Here is a 16,151-nt window from a genome sequence, read left to right as displayed (position 1 = left end):
CAACCTAAATCACCAAACACCATCACCTAAAAAGCTTCCGCCCAAACACCATCTTCACGCCTAACTTCCACCTTTGTCACCACAAACCTCCCTTTTATCTTCCTTGTTGAACCTAGATCAAGGGCAAGGCTTCCTCTCCTTCACCTCTACGTCATTTCATGGAGAAGGAACCCATCATTATCCCTATCATCAAAAACCAAATATGACCATTTAACTTGAAGCTTGAAATTCCTTAAAACTATATAGAAATTATCATACATGAAGAATCATGACAGTTATATTTCAAGATAAAAATTTCATTTCATGTATTATAATGCATAATACTTTCTAATAATTGAAATAGGTCTGTGGAAGAACGTATGTAAAGGATTTTGATGATGCCAAAGAAATTGTAGAAAACAAGAGGTCAAGTTAAAGCAAGGTGATCAAGAAACAAGAATCTCAAAGTATTTTAGATAAGTCTTGTCAACCTAACTTTATATGCAAAAAGAAATCTTTAGAAATATTGCATAAGATTCTTGGCCATTTAAAATAAAGAATTTCAAAGAAAACCCAAATATAACTTTTTAAATAAGTTTTTGAAAATAGAAGTTTTTCTATATCTTAAGTTTTAACAGTCTGGTACCAGTACATGTAATCGATTACCAAAGGATGAAAACTCATATGTTCAAAATTCAATTATAAAAACGTGCTCTGGTAATCGATTACCAATTTATTGTAATCGATTACCAGAAGTTTAAAATTTCCAAGTTTGAATTTAAATTTTACAACGTTCCAAACTTTTTGAAATTAACCGTTGTAATCGATTACCAAGTGTTGTAATCGATTACCAGAGCCTATTTTCTGGAAAATTTTAAAAAGACACAACTCTTCATGAAAAGTCATGACCTATGAAACAATCATCTATAAATACCAATAATTTTTCAGAAAAAGGTTACGAACTCAATTGTGAAATATTACCTTTACAATCACTTGGTCAAAAATCATTTGCAAATATTATCTAAAGAGTTCTACTAGATCAACAAAGTGTAAAATCCACTCTTCAAAGAGAGTTGTTCTACTTCATTCATCTTTTCTATTGATCTGTAAAGGGGAAATTATTGTTCTCCTTGGTGGTCTGTGACTCTCAAAACGAGGAAAGAGAATTCCTAGGTGTTGGAGAATTTGAGTATTGTAAAGGTTACAAGCATAGTGAAAAATCTCAAGTGGGTGACTTGAGGACTGGAAGTAGGCAAGGTTGGCCGAACCAGTATAAAATCAAGTTTACAATTCTCTATCCCTATACTTTTAATTTTGTTGTGAAGTTTTTGCATCATTACGTACAAATTGTTTATGATATTGATTTTATAAGAAAGAAGTTAGAAAAACTAATAAAGAGAAGAAAAATTAGGTAACTTAATTCACCCCCCCCCTTAAGTTACACGAGGCTACTTGACTAACAAGTGGTATCAGAGCAGGTTACTTGTATAAGGCTTAAAAGCTTCAAGATTTAAAATGGCCTCATCAAATTTGTTATTTCCTGAAGGAAACTCTATTAATAGACCTCCTATATTCAATGGGGTAGGGTATCATTATTGGAAATCTAGGATGCAAATTTTTATAGAAGCCATAGACTTAAACATATGGGATGCTATTGAAAATGGTCCTTTCATTCCCATTATTGTAGTAGGTCATGAAATAAAAAATTTGCCCAGAGAACAATGGAGTGATGATGATAGAAGAAAGGTTCAATATAACTTAAAAGCCAAAAATATAATCACTTCTACTTTAGGAATTGATGAATATTTTAGAATTTCAAATTGTAAGAGTGCTAAAGAAATGTGGGATACACTTGAAGTAACACATGAAGGCACTAATGATGTGAAAAGATCTAGGATAAACACTCTCACTCATGAATATGGATTATTTAGAATGAATCAAAATGAAAGCATACAAGACATGCAAAAGAGATTTACACATATAATTAATCATCTTTCATCTCTAGGAAAAGTGTTTCCTAATGAAGATCTTGTTAACAAAGTTTTGAGATGTTTGAGTAGGGAATGACAACCGAAAGTAACTGCAATTGCTGAATCAAAAGATATGACAACCATGCCTCTTGCCTCATTGTTCGGAAAACTCCAAGAACATGAAATGGAATTAATGAGACTAAATCAAAATGAGGAAAGTGATAAAAGAAAGAAAGGGATAGCACTCAAAACATCATCATCTATTCAACAAGAAGATGAGAAAGAAGAAAATATTGATGAAGATGGCTTAGAGGATGACGAGGATTTCAGTCTCTTTATAAAGAGATTCAACAAATTCCTTAGAAACAAAGGAAACCGAAAAAGATTCAACTTCAACAATAAGAGAAAAGGAGAAGACTCTTCTTCAACCCCAAAATGCTATGAATGTAATCAACCAGGACATTTGATATTATAATGTCCAATCTATAAAAGAAGGATGGAAAAATCTAATAAGAAAAGTTTCAAAGAAAAGAAGGGGAAGAAAGCCTATATCACTTGGGAAGAAAATGACACAGATTCTACAAGTGACTCTGAAAATGAAGTTGTAAATTTGGGACTTATGGCCAATGACTACGAAAGTGAAGAAGAGGTAACATCTTCTAACAATGAAATCTCAATCTCATTTGATGAACTTCAAGATGCATTCAATGATTTACATAAAGAATCATTTAAACTTGCTAAATTAGTATCATCTTATAAGAAAACAATTTCAAAATTAGAAAACAAGTTTCAAAGTTAAATAATGAATTAGATAATTTCAAAACTGAAATTAAGATGATAAATTCTAAAAATGAAAAACATGAAATTAAAACTAAGTTAGATACTAATAAAGCAAATCATCCATGTTTAACTTGCAATAAATTTAAGGAAGAAATTAGTAATTTAAGAAACACTCTTGCAAAATTTACAAATGGAAGAAACAATTTAGATATAATATTAGGAAAGCAAAAATGTATGTTTGATAAGACAGGATTAGGATATAATCCTCAAAAACAACAAAAGAAGAAAAAAAATTTCTTTGTTCCCACACAAGTTACTAGTTTTCCTTTAATAACATGTTTTTATTGTGGGAAGCAAAGTCATAATTCTTCAAATTGCTATATTAGAAAGAATTTTAACAATCTCAAGAATTTGGTGTGGATTCCAAAAGGTTCTTCTGTTAATACTAACATTAAGGACCCAAAGAAAACTTGGGTACCTAAATCAACCTTTTCTTTGTCTTGAAGGATTCCAGCAACCAAACTTGGTACATTGATAGTGGATGTTCCAAGCACATGACAGGAGATGCTTCAAAATTTATTGACTTCACTCCTAAGAGAAGTGGACATGTAACCTATGGAGACAACAACAGAGGAAAAATACTTGGCATTGGAAAAATTGGTACAAATTTCTCAACCTCCATAGAAAATGTTTTACTTGTAGATGGTCTTAAACATAGTTTATTAAGTGTTAGCCAACTTTGTGATAAAGGTTTTTCAGTATCCTTTGATTCACAAAAATGTCTAATTGAACACAAAAATGATAAACAAGTTAAGATAGTGGGATTTAGAATTAACAATGTATATAAAATAAAAATAGAAAATAATCCTAAACATTCTCAATGTCTCATGAGTAAAAATGATGAACCTTGGTTATGGCATAAAAGGATTGCTCACATAAATATGGAACACTTAAATAAATTAATCTCAAAAGATTTAGTAATAGGATTACCAAAAATAAAATTTGAGAAAAATAAATTATGTGATGCTTGCCAAAAAGGAAAACAAGTAAAAGTATCTTTCAAACCAAAGAATATAGTTACAACCACAAGACCCTTAGAACTCTTGCATATGGACTTGTTTGGACCTTCTAGAACTATGAGTTTTGGTGGAAGTTACTATGGTCTTGTCTTAGTGGATGATTTCTCTAGGTACACTTGGACCTTATTTCTTGCTAATAAAAGTGATACATTTGGTGTCTTTAGAAAATTTGCTAAACTAATTCAAAATAAGAAAAACCTTAAGATTGTCTCCATTAGAAGTGATCATGGAAAAGAGTTTGAAAATAAAGATTTTGATTTATTTTGTGAAGAAAATGGAATTGAACATAACTTTTCTGCACCTAGAACTCCACAACAAAATGGAGTAGTAGAAAGAAAGAATAGATCATTAGAAGAATTAGCAAGAACAATGCTTAATGATTCAAAACTCCCCAAATATTTTTGGGCAGAAGCTGTCAACACTGCATGCTATACTATGAATAGAGCCTTGATTAGACCTATTCTTAAGAAAACTCCTTATGAGTTATTCAATGGAAGAAAACCTAATATTTCACATCTTCATATTTTTGGATGCAAATGTTTTGTACTTAATAATGGAAAAGATAACTTAGGAAAATTTGATGCTAAATCTGATGAGGGAATATTTCTTGGATACTCTCTAAATAGTAAATCATTTAGAATATACAACAAAAGAACTATGACTATTGAGGAATCAATACATGTTGTATTTGATGAAACTAACCTTGTTTGTCCAAAAAGAGATATTGTTGATGAAATTGTAGAAAGCTTTGAAGATACTCATATTAATGAGCAAATTCACAAGGATGACAAAGATAAAGAAAAAGAGGATTCAACTATACAAGAAGGTCAAACAAACATCAATCCTCAAAGAGAGTGGAGAATCTCAAGAAATCATCCTCTTGAAAATATCATTGGATATATAACAAAAGGGGTAATTACTAGAAACTCTCTAAAAGAAGCATGCAACAATATGTCTTTTGTTTCTGAAATAGAAGTTAAAAATATTGATGAAGCTTTAAATGATGAAAATTGGATTAATGCTATGCAAGAAGAATTAAATCAATTTGAGAGGAATCAAGTATGGGATTTGGTAAATAGACCCACTAATCATCCCATTATAGGAAAAAAATGGATTTTTAGAAACAAACTTGATGAACATGGTTTAGTCATAAGAAATAAAGCTAGATTAGTTGCTAAAGGTTATAATCAAGAAGAATGTATAGATTATGAAGAAACATATGCACCAGTAGCAAGACTAGAAGCCATTAGGATGTTACTTGCCTATGCATCAATAATGGACTTCAAATTATACCAAATGGATGTTAAGAGTGCTTTTCTAAATGGTTTTATTCAAGAAGAAGTTTATGTAGAACAACCCCCCGGTTTTGAGAACTCAAAATTTCCAAACCATGTCTTTAAATTGAAAAAGGCTCTTTATGGATTAAAACAAGCTCCTAGGGCATGGTATGAAAGACTTAGTAAATTTATTTTGGAAAAAGAATTTACAAGGGGAAAAGTTGATACTACACTCTTTATCAAAAGAAAAATGAATGACATCCTTTTAGTGCAAATCTATGTTGATGATATTATTTTTGGAGCTACTAATGACTACTTGTGCAAGGAATTTTCAAGTGATATGCAAAGTGAATTTGAAATGTCCATGATGGGAGAACTAAATTTTTTCCTTGGACTACAAATAAGGCAAACCAAAAATGGAATTTTTATTAATCAAAGCAAATACTGTAAAGAATTGCTCAAAAGGTTTGGAATGGAGAATGCTAAATCAATGGCAACACCAATGAGCACTACTTGATACCTTGACAAAGATGAAGTGGGAAAATTCATAGACGTAAAGAAATATAGAGGTATGATTGGATCTCTCTTATATTTATCTGCAAGTAGACCTGATATTATGTTCAGTGTTTGTTTATGTGCTAGATACCAATCTAACCCTAAAGAATCTCATTTGAGTGTTGTTAAAAGAATTATGAGATATCTGTTAGGAACCACAAATCTAGGACTATGGTATCCTAAAAACATGCCTTTCAATCTAGTAGGTTACTCCGATTCTGATTTTGCTGGGTGTAAAACTGATAGAAAGAGTACTAGTGGAACATGCCATTTTATTGGATCAGCTTTAGTATCATGGCATAGTAAAAAGCAAAATACTGTTGCTTTATCTACTGCTGAAGCAGAATATATTGCTGCTAGAAGTTGTTGTGCACAAATACTATGGATGAAACAACAACTATCTGATTATGGATTATCATTAGATCATATTCCAATTAAGTGTGATAATACTAGTGTTATCAATCTCTCTAAAAATCCAGTTCTTCATTCTAGAACAAAGCATATTGAGATATGACATCATTTTCTTAGGGATCATGTTCAAAAAGGAGATTGTGTTCTAGAATTTGTTGAAACAAAGAATCAATTAGCTGATATATTCACAAAGCCCTTACCAAAAGAAAACTTCTTTTCAATTAGACAAGAATTAGGGATTCTAGACTCTTCTCACATTATTTTTTGATTCTATAGCAAAAAGGCACATTTTTCATTTTTGTAATCGATTACAGGTTTAAGTAATCGATTACCAGAGGAAATGATTAAATTTTTAATCATTATAATCGATTACCATGGTCATGTAATCGATTACCAGTGCGTGGTTGCTTGTTCTGATATATGTAATCGATTACAGAGTAGTGTAATCGATTACTAGTGCGAATTACACTTATCTGGGTAAACTGTAATCGATTACCATGGAATGTAATCGATTACCAGTGGCAGAATGCACAGAATCTGAAAAGGTGTAATCGATTACCATATGCATGTAATCGATTACACGGCGCGCATCCGCACTTATATTCGTGCAGTTCGTCTTCTTCCTCACGAAAATTCACCAAAACCCTTCGCGCCCTAACCTTCCGCAAAAACCCATATCTTCCTCAAATCTCAACGAAATTAAGTCCCATTTGTTTCATTCTTCATCATTTTCAATTCCCTTCATTTCTACCGATTGTATTTTTCAAAACAATCACTCAAATGGCGTAATCATCAAAACATCGTAAGGGTTCTTCACGTTCAACCACCGCTGGCCGCCATCAACAGCCTCCCTCCGACGACGCCCCTGCTCCTGCAAATCCAATTCCATATACTGGACGTGCTCTCGCTCTGTTCTCCACTGACGAACAACAAGATAGGTACTACCAGTTATTTTCTGAGCGAAATATTGTTGATCCCAAGTATATCAATATTGATTTTTTTGAGGGTGAATCATTTGAGTGTTATACCATTTTTAAAAATTCTGGGTTGTTGGATTTTATGTCAATGACGAACCCTGTTTATCCAGAATTAGTTAGGGTCTTTTATAGCAATTTGGAAATCAGGAATGGAGTTCTTTACACTGAGGTTAAAAAAATTCCAATATTGATATATCAGTCTCTGTTCGGAGATTTATCAAAGTTAAAAGATCAAGGTACTCTGTTTGAGGGAACGATTCCGGATACATGGAAACCAGAATATTCCCATCCCAATGCCCAAAGTATGGTTTGTGTAGATAATGCTAACATGACTGGAAGATTATTGGCTGGCTCAATGAAATTTGATTATAGAATCATGCATTACATAATTGTTCGGGTACTGCTTCCCCGCACGACTAACCTTGCACAGGCTTCAGAGGAGGACTTAATTTTGATATGGGCTCTAATCACTGGCCGGGAATTTAGCTGGGCTCATCTGATTAGCAGTCGAATGAAGAAGGCCTTGCGGGTTAATGCTTTTCTTCCATACCCACATTTTGTAACTACTATTTTGGAACATTTTAACGTTCCTCTGGAAGATGAAACATGGGTTCCAGTTAAGAGGGTCTTTGAGATTGGGGCAAATGCAATTGCTTCCTTTGGGTACAAGAAAACACTGGATAACACCTGGGTCAGGAAGCGGGATTTTCAAGCAGTAGACACTGATGATAGGACTCCGTCTCCACCTCCTCAAGATCCTTCATCAGCACTTCTCTCAGATGTTCTCAATGAAATTAGAGATCTCTGGTTCTATGTTGGTGAACGTTTTGATTCTCTTGAAACTCGAATGACTCGTCTTGAGGAGGAAGTAAAATCTCTTAGACGCCCTTCCGAGTAGATAGTTGTCTGTGATTCTGTTAGTTGCTCTTTTAGTTTATCTTATGTTTTGGACTATTTTTACTAAATTTCTGAACTTTTTGATTAGGACATATTTTGCTAATCTAGGATGATTTTGCACCTTTGACTCTGACTATTTAACTATAGGGACATATTTGACTTTTGGTTCTGAATGGTGTTTGTTTCTCTCATTCTATATTTTTTATATATTGTCTCATTCCTTTTGATGTTGCCAAAGGGGGAGAGGAAAGGAAAGAAGAAAACGGGATAATTTATTTCTGATAAAAAAATTGGATATTTTGATTTGAACAAATTAACCAGGTCACTACAACTGTCTATTTCTCATCAAATTTTTTATAAAAAAAATTAACATCAAACAATGATTTATTAAGGGGGAGACTAAGGGGGAGTGATTGATATACACTGTTTTATGTTTCTTTCCATCTACAGTAGGTTGTCATCATCAAAAAGGGGGAGAATGTGGAAGAACGTATGTAAAGGATTTTGATGATGCCAAAGAAATTGTAGAAAACAAGAGGTCAAGTTAAAGCAAGGTGATCAAGAAACAAGAATCTCAAAGTATTTTAGATAAGTCTTGTCAACCTAGCTTTATATGTAAAAAGAAATCTTTAGAAATATTGCATAAGATTCTTGGCCATTTAAAATAAAGAATTTCAAAGAAAACCCAAATATAATTTTTTAAATAAGTTTTTGAAAATAAAAGTTTTTCTATATCTTAAGTTTTAACAGTCTGGTAATCGATTACCAGTACATGTAATCGATTACCAGAGGATGAAAACTCATGTTCAAAATTCAATTATAAAAACGTGCTCTGGTAATCGATTACTAATTTATTGTAATCGATTACCAGAAGTTTAAAATTTCAAAGTTTGAATTTAAATTTTACAACGTTCCAAACTTTTTGAACTTAAACCGTTGTAATCGATTACCAAGTGTTGTAATCGATTACCAGAGCCTATTTTCTGGAAAATTTTAGAAAGACACAACTCTTCATGAAAAGTCATGACCTATGAAACAATCATCTATAAATACCAATAATTTTTCAGAAAAAGGTTACGAACTCAATTGTGAAATATTATCTTTACAATCACTTGGTCAAAAATCATTTGCAAATATTATCTAAAGAGTTCTACTAGATCAACAAAGTGTAAAATCCACTCTTCAAAGAGAGTTGTTCTACTTCATTCATCTTTTCTATTGATCTGTAAAGGGGAAATTGTTGTTCTCCTTGGTGGTCTGTGACTCTCAACACGAGGAAAGAGAATTCCTAGGTGTTGGAGAATTTGAGTCTTGTAAAGGTTACAAGCATAGTGAAAAATCTCAAGTGGGTGACTTGAGGACTGGATGTAGGCAAGGTTGGCCGAACCAGTATAAAATCAAGTTTTCAATTCTATATCCCTATACTTTTAATTTTGTTGTGAAGTTTTTGCATCATTACGTACAAATTGTTTATGATATTGATTTTATAAGAAAGAAGTTAGAAAAACTAATAAAGAGAAGAAAAATTACGTAACTTAATTCACCCCCCCTCTTAAGTTACACGAGGCTACTTGACTAACAAGGTCAATACTATAATGATTCAAATGAATCATATCGTTGTATGACAAACTTAATGTGCAAAAAGTCATAAAAAAAAGACAAACTTTAATGCAAACCTTTGAGTATACGATTCAAAAATACTATAGCTAATAATATTATATTGGATCATAAATTATGCAAGAATATACTCAATAGAGATTAACTCTCTTTTGATGTATAATTTATGTCAATTTGTTTGCTTTGCCTTTCACCTTCAATATTTTTCAAAAGAATACTTAGTCAATAGTTCTTAATTGGTCTTCAATGCAATTGACAACTTTAAGATAAAAAATATTTTGCTTGTGATATATTCTCATAGTATCCAGTAAATATTTTCTTTAAAGTGATATTCAAGAGTATAATATACTCCCCTTATTTTTTCAAATTTCGCTTGTCGAGAATTCACTTTCACTATTTGACTCTTGAAAACTTTATTGGGATGTCTTTATAGGATGATAAACTATATATTCTTTTCATAATATAATATTAACACTATGATAATTTATAAATTAGTAAATTCAAAACTTTTAATAAATATCATAATAAAATAAATCATGCCTATGGGTATAGAAATATCTTATCATCACATCTAATCCATAACCTTAATTAATTATTTCTTCCTTATGAAATAACTCTTTTGTAAAATTGTCTTGGGATGTTATGACTACTCCCAAACATGTAGTTCATATATTAATAAGAATTAATCATTTATCATAATTTACATTAGAAACATTTGAAAATTATATAATTGCAAAATTTAAAGATGGTCATTCATTATTAATAATATGAGATAAATGTAAATTATGTATAAGTCTATGAATCTCATGACATAAAACTTGCCTATGCGCAAGCTTTACTTAATTTGATTTATCACATAATCTTATGGTAAAACTATCAAATTATACTCATTTTCTTAATCCCTATGGGTAAATTAAGAAATATAATTTGATATTTTATCATAATTGATTATACACACAACAATAACTCATGTGAGATAAATTTATTATATTTATGTATAATCAATCACAATATTATGTATAATTTTTTTATATGATTTTAAGCAACAAAAATATATAATTTCAATTAATTAAAGATGCTATGACTAATCAATAATTAATTTAAATTATATGCATAAGACAAATATTTTTTTTAAGTTCTCAAAATAGAAAACTACTATAATTTTATAAACTTTATATTTCTCACAATCATCAAGATTTGTGACACACATTATTTGGTAATAAAATATGTAACAACTAAATTAACATATGCCTTTGAATAATCTTAATGAATTTCAATCTAAGACAATTAATTACTAACAACATAACACAATTAAAAATTTAATCCAACATCAATAAATTGCTACTAATAACAACAGTTAACTATAACAATTAAAATTGTTGCAAGATCTGTCGTACATTTCTAATTATCTATTGATTGAATATAATAATCAATAAAATAGTAAGAATTAATTAACAAATAGATGAAAAAATATATGGGTTAAAAGCAATTATTGCAAGTTTTTCCTATTAAATATTTTTTCGTTTAATGACTAATAGTAATCATTACTAATGCTTTTCAATTGCAAAATGTAACAATATCAACATAAAATAAGAGATTTTGATCATTTACTAAAATCTTCAAAATCATTTTGGTCGTGTTGTCATATTACAATCAAAATCACATTAAACTTAACAATTATATCAATGACAATTAATGAGTAACAAATATTCGATAGAAAGAAACATATTATACTCATTAGTTGAAATTACTAGCCAAACAAAAATAAGTTGAACAACAAGACCACAAAGTACCTTTGATACCAAATGTAAGAAAAAGAAAAACCTTAATGTATAACTTATAATAGAGAAATGTACCTTTTGTAGTAACTACTAAATATGTAATAAAGTATTTAGATATTTAGAGAAATATAGATAACTCTTCTAGTATTTATCCTTTCTTAAGTCTATTAGACAATGAAACACTACAAGCTTTTTTTATGGGTAAGAGTATGAACCCTTTACTTTATTATCATAGTAGCTCTCCATTAGTTCCTTCATGAAAAATTAATAAAATGTGTTTATTATGACTCTTAATATTTCTTATTATTATTTTATAAGAACTTGTTATTATCAAGCATTTAATTAGATTAATAGGACAATTTAATCAAATATAAATTATATGAGTCACATAATATTTTTTTTGACAAATAATACTCATTTATTTTATTGTATTTTATTTTTGATGAATTAATAATCCTTAACTAGTACCGGCAGATACATTAATTAAAAAATTCAAATAAAACTATATATATATATATATATATATATATATATATATATATATATATATGCATTTTTCTTTAGTGGTAATTTTTTTGAAGACATAAAATGTGAGCATATCTTTTAATGGATAGTTTCTTATGTTAAATTCAATTAACGTTAATATATGCAAGTATATTCCAATGATATTTATTCATTCTCTTATGAATGTTGTTTAAAAGGATTTAGAAGATAATAAATACCTTAATTAATGAAGAAATTTCGCTAAACTATTCTTATTGTATCTCTCTTAATTTTCACGTGATTGTACTATTACGTGTTTAAACATCACACATTAATTACTAATAAAGTGTAATTTTAAAAAATTAAATAATTAACTATTAAAATAATAAAATAACAATTATTTTTGAACAAGATATTTTACTAATATGATAATCAAAAGAGAACGTAAGGAAAATATGCTGAAGAAAAAAAAAGTAGCTTTTATTTCTCAACTTAATCACTTGAGAAAAGAGATCTACTTATTTCAAGAGTAATTTTATCTAGATTTATTCCACTCAATAACTCTCTCTCTCTATATATATATATATATATATATTGAAATTTATATATTACGTCAATTTTGTTTTATAAGAATAAAGTATCAAATCATCTTGGATTAATATAAAATTTTGTATATATGATCTAAGAGTAAAAAGCTTTCAATCTAACAATTAGATTTAAAAAAAATCACATTTAATATAAATTTATTAAGCGGTATAATACTTAATAAAAATTACATCGGTATCGTTTGCATCCTCCTCATATATTAAATACATGTACTTTCATTTTTAGGATATTAAATAATAAAAGACATGATGGAGGCCCATGGGCCAAGGGCCCAACTACTAGGGCTATGACCAAGAGGACACATGAGGAATGGGCCAGTGCTAAAGAAAAGCCCATAGTACTTTTTAGTTGGGCTATAACCCAAGTAGAGTAGGTTTTTGTTGTATTTTGGGCAAGTAGAATAGGTTTTCTTGTTCTTGTAATTTTCGATCATTCTAGGTTTAAGATAGTTAATCACATGTGTAAGATCATTTACATGTCATTTAGTATGCATTTAGGATACAATTGAGCCATGTGGACCGGCCTAGTGGGAGGCGCACATGGCATGCTTCAAATGCCATCCAAATACACACCAAATGACTTGCTAATGACAAGCACATGGCCAGACTCCAAAATTTGAATTTGAAATTCAAGTTTTGGCGCCTAAGGTCAATTTAAACCATGCCATGGTATAAATTAACCCCAGGTTAAGTCTAGCTTGTCACACACACTACCTAGGTCTATATATTTGATTTTGGCCGGATCATGTAATACTTTTGGCATTTATGAGAAAAATTCTTCTTAGAATTCCTATTCTCTCCACCGAAAGTCACCTTAGGAGAAAACCTTTCTCCTAGTCTCCTTGAGCCTTTCTCTTTGTAGATTTAGGAATCCTTTTCTACTAGAGACTCTTGGTTCATTCTCGGCTAAGATTGCTTCTCCAAGTTGCTTCCATTCCTTGCATTCATCTCAAGGAACCGTGGAGGAGTTAACATTCAAGTTCATGGAGTATTCCTCATGAAGGCTCCATCAAGACAAAATCACGTTTTTCACTTAAATTATGATAAAAAAAAGCATGTGTAAGTCATATAAATTATAATGAAGGTAATAAAACAAAAGGACATCATACTTTTGTATCTTAGTAAGAAAAAGGTTAGTCCTTTTATTGTTTTGGGATGATTAATTAATTGGGGTTCAACAACCACAGTTGCATCAATCTCAAGGATCCGCGGAGAAGGCTTGAACAAGTTCCATGAAGTTTTTCCTCATGAAGGCTCCATCATATTATCATTATAAATTATAAAAAAAAATAATTTAAATTATAATTTTAAATAGAAATAAGTATATTGTTAATTATAAAAGTAAGTATATATAAATAAAGATTAATTAAATATATTATTATTTTTATTATTCGTAATACAATTATTATATATTATTATATTTTTATAGCAATCTAACGGTTGGATTTACAAGATTCACATTTAATATAAAGTTATTGAGCAGTGTGTAATACTTAGTAAAAGTTACACCGGTGTTAGTATAACCTCTCTCTCTCTATATATATATATATAGAGACAGAGAGACAGAAAATGAATGGAAGATAAATAGTTAAATAGTTTTTTGATTATTTATAGTAATAGATAAAGGGAAATATACGTCATCTTGTAATTGATTTTTGTCTCCAAAATTATGGATAATTATACCCTTAATTCTTAAGAAATAAATAAATATTTTTTAATTATTTTACTTTTAAAAATATTTAAAGACATGAAGTATGTGTTTCCTCTTTCTCCTAGTATATATAATGGTACCTATACTTACTCTGTTTAATAATTCAGTTCAACATTAAATTTCAACGATCCAACTTTTCAATTTAAAAATCTTAATGCATAGATCAAATCTGCAATTTTTTAGAAAATTTGAAAATTATTTGATACTTCATTTCATTAATTCAAATTGACGGATAATCATAAAATCATTTTATACATTGATTCAAATTAATGAAACGAAGTATAAATTTTTTTAAAAATAAAAATAATAGAATATTTAAGTTAGTATTTTACTAATGGTTGATAATTAGAAAATAAAACAAGAATAAATACATTTTTTTAAAATTTTATATGTTTGATTTAAGATAAATAAATATATTAAATTAATTTATAATTTATTTAAAATGTTAAAATTTAATTTATACGTATGTAATAAATAAATATTTATAATTTATAAATTATATTATCATTATAAATTATAAAATTAAATAATTTAAATTATAATTTTAAATAGAAATAAGTAGATTGTTAATTATAAAGTAAGTACATATAAATAAAGAATAATTAAATCTATCATTATTATTATTATTATTATTATTATTATTATTCGTAATATAAAATTATTATATATTATTATTATAGTATAAGTATGAGATTGTATAGTTGAGAATGACTTAAATGAATTAATTTGTACAAATTATATTGACAACATGCATATACATTTTGGTAGCTTATCTCATCAGAACTTTACAGTTAAGCGTGCTTGACCTGAAGTAATGAAGGGATGAGTGACCTTCTGGGAAGTTTCCTAGAAATTGCGCAAGTAAGGATAAAACATGCTAAAAAGTGAAATATCGTAAAATAGAACCCTTAAGAGGTCAAATATGAGGGCTGTTACATTAATAAATTTATTAAAATTAAAAAAAAAAATTTGACGGATAATTTTCTAGACAGATTCATATCCGTTGGAAATTTCCATCGAAAATTTCTGACAGAAAAATCCGTCAAAAATATCCGTCGAAAATTTTTGACAAATTTTTTTTCCAACGTCACTTTTTCTGACGGATTTAAATCCGTCAAAAATTCCTCGAAAATTCTTAATTTCTAACAGATTTTACTTGTAATTGAAATCTTCCTATTTAGTACAAAATTAAATGAACACATATTATTTTACAATAAATATTTAAGTATAATATAATATATACAAACAATTTTCAAAAATTGTTGGATCTTTAATCCAACATTGATTTTATACGTGAATAATTATATATTAAGAACATGTAAAGTTATGCCAAATTAAAGTGATCTAATGACATATAAATTATTTTGGCAATTATGTATTTGAAAAACCCTAAACCCTAAATCCTAAACCCTAACTAAAGGATAATTCTATTTTATGATGGATAAAAATAAAAATATCAAAAGACTTTATGACTGTTTATAAATAGGTTAGGTCCTCAGATCATACAAAAAAAATTTCTTTTCTAACATCCCATTATTAGAAAGAGATAGAGAGATAGCTAAAGGATTCTCTTAAAAGAGTACGTGTTGATCTAAAAGATCAAATCGCATCACTCTCTTATCATCATGAGTTCATGTGCATTTTCGTTTATTATTTATAGTGATTAACATGATAGATTCCATGTTTTATATAGATGATAATTTTTTTTAATCACTAACTTAAATTTGGTTTTAAAAAAATATCTTGTTATCTTTAGACGTCGAGAACACAAATTAATATGAACTTTCGAGATGTGAAATATGAAAATGCTGAAAAGCTTCAATTATGAAAATATTTTTAATTTCTAAAATAATTTACTCTTTTAAAATATATCAAAATATAAAACACTTCCTACCTCATGGGGTATTCACAATTTTCACTGCTTTATGTTAGAAGTGTTCGTTGCAAGGTATTAAAGTTATATCTAATTAATGTAAAAAAAATAAATATAAAGGAAAAGAAAGATATCTAATTAAATTATGTAAAATAG

This window comes from Cajanus cajan, chromosome 4 (assembly GCF_000230855.2).
Source record: "Cajanus cajan strain Asha chromosome 4, NIPB_CcT2T_4, whole genome shotgun sequence".
In the NCBI taxonomy this organism is placed as follows: Eukaryota; Viridiplantae; Streptophyta; class Magnoliopsida; order Fabales; family Fabaceae; genus Cajanus; species Cajanus cajan.
This window is presented reverse-complemented; position numbering follows the sequence as displayed.